Source organism: Mandrillus leucophaeus, unplaced genomic scaffold (genome assembly GCF_000951045.1).
Source record: "Mandrillus leucophaeus isolate KB7577 unplaced genomic scaffold, Mleu.le_1.0 Scaffold550, whole genome shotgun sequence".
Taxonomy (NCBI): Eukaryota; Metazoa; Chordata; class Mammalia; order Primates; family Cercopithecidae; genus Mandrillus; species Mandrillus leucophaeus.
Genome location: NW_012105920.1, coordinates 690,745 through 693,328, shown reverse-complemented (window position 1 = coordinate 693,328; position 2,584 = coordinate 690,745).

The following is a 2,584-nucleotide window of genomic DNA, read 5'->3' as shown; positions in this document are numbered from 1 at the left end:
AGTCACCACACCTGGCCCGGATACACTTTTAGAATAGTAAAAAATAGTTAGGGCTTTTTTGTTGGAATATGTATATCATGATGATTTACTTCAATTTTATTCAACAAGTGCCTGCGGAGCACCTGCTCTGTGCTCTGCTCTCTACCAGCCCGGGATGCCTCCCTCACTGAGAGAATCTCCTAGCAAGAGCAGGTGGCGATGATGTGACTGCAGTTGCTGTACACGCACAACGTGCAGTAATGAAGTGCAGTCATCAGGAGAGTGGATGGAGGTGTGGCATTCCATCTGGTGGAGTGAAGCGAGGTCACTGGGGAGGTGAATTGAGCCCTGGGTTTTAAAAGCTATCTCCCAACCCAGGCAAAACATGGAGTCCAAATGACAAGGTTCTTAAGAAGAAATAGCATTTCCATGCCACACAGCGATGTATAAATAAATCCTCTCCTACTTAGAGCCAGTGCCCAGGGCTGGCTGAGGTGGCGAAGTTTCGCTGCTGGGTTCCCCCCATAATCTCCCTCGGACTCTCCCGAGCCTCCTCCAACACACAATCTGAATAAAACACTGCTCAAATGCCTTATCTCATTTGCTTCGCACTGCAACCCTTCAACGTAGATACTGTTATCATCCCCATTTTACAGGTGAGGAAACCGAAGCTGACAAATATTAAGTAAGCAGCCCAAGGGCACGCAGGTCAGAGAGGGCAGAGCCGGGGCGAGGCCGAGGCCTTCCAACTCTGAGTCCACAAGCTTCCGTTCTGCCTGCGGCCTCCTTGCCGCCGACCCTGCTCTGGTCCAAGCTGGCGTCAGTGGGGCTCCCCCTCTGAAGGGTGGTCCTAGAGTCCTACCGAGGCCAGCTTCTCCAGACAACGCCTGTGGCGCCCCATGCTCTCAGCAGGTCAGGCCCAGCCTTGCTCCAGAGAAGGAACCAGAAAGAGCCCTGCCCTCAGGACCTCTGTTTCCCCCTCTGCCTCTGTTGGCCCCAGGGCGGTTCTGGATGGGACCCCTTTCCTGAGCTTCCTCCCACCCCTTGGGAACCAAGAGCTTCTCCCTACTGTGGACTGGTGGCTTTGTGCTCAGCCCACCTGCAATCAGAGTCCACCTTGTGCCTACCCCAGGGCACAGCAGCATGGGCTGACCACTGGGACCTAGCTACAGAGAGCAGAGGCTCACAGCCCATTCAACCTCTCCAAGCCTCAGCTCCCTTGTTTGCAATTTATAGGACACAGGTCCTGCCTCATATGATGGTTTCTGGAACTCTGCAGATGATTTCCCTAAAGCACCCATCACGGTGCCTGGCGCCTTCCTGTGCTCAGGGACTGGAATGTCGCCCTCTACCATTAGACAACGCCCCCGGGAGTCAGGAGGAAATGCAGCTCACTGAGCCAGGCTCCACTGGAAAGAGAGCTGAAGGGTTATGGGGTCTGAGGGCAGGCACCCTCAGACCCCATGACTGGACTTGGGGACTTGCAGTGGCCTTGCCTGTCGGTTTTGTTTTTTTTTTTCGAGACAGAGTCTTGCTCTGTCATCCAGGCTGGAATGCAAAGGTGCCGTCATAGTTCCCTGCAACCTCAAACTCCTAGACTCAGGTGATCCTCCCGCCTCAGCCTCCTGAGTAGCTGGGACTACAGATGTGCACCACCATACCTGGCTAATATTTATTTAGTTATTTATTTTTTGTAGAGACGGAGTCTTGATATGTTTCCTAGGACGGTCTTGAACTCCTGGCCTCAAATGATCCATCCACCTTGGCCTCCCAAAGCGCTGGGATTATAGGCATGAGCCACTGCACCCTGCCTTGTTGTCCTGTGGATTTTAAAATCTTGTTGTTGAAAAAAATGATGTATCTTTTGTTTTCTTTGAGACAGGTCTCACTCTGTTGCCCAGGCTGGAGCTCAGTGGCAGGATCTCAGCTCGCTGCAACCTCTGAATCCCAGGTTCAAGTGATTCTCCGGCCTCAGCCTCCCGAGTAGCTGGTACTACAGGAGCACTACCACGCGCAGCTAATTTTTATATTTTTAGTAGAGATGGGGTTTCACCATCTTGACCAGGCTGGTCTTGAACTCCTGACCTCATGATCCACCCACCTGGACCTCCCAAAGTGCTGGTATTACAGGCGTGAGCCACTGTGCCTGGCCTAATTTCTGTATTTTTAGTAGAGACAGGGTTTCACTATGTTGGCCAGGCTGGTCTCGAACTCCTGATCTTGTGATCCGCCTGCCTTGGCCTCCCAAAGTGCTGGGATTACAGGCGTGAGCCACCGCACCTGGCCAGGATTTCCTTTCTTTTTAAGGCTGAATAATATTCCATTGTATGAATAGACTACATTTTGTTTATCCATTTGATTTGTTTGTTTTGAGATGGATTCTCACTGTTGCCCAGGCTGGAGTGTAGTGGCCTGATCCCAGCTCACTGCAACCTCTGCCTCCAAGGTTCAAGCGATTTTCCTGCCTCAGACTCCCAAGTAGCTGAGATTACAGGTGCACACAACTATGCCTGGATAATTTTTGTATTTTTAGTAGAGGTGGGATTTCACCATGTTGACCAGGCTGGTCTCGAACTCCTGACCTCAAGTGATCCACCGGCCCTGG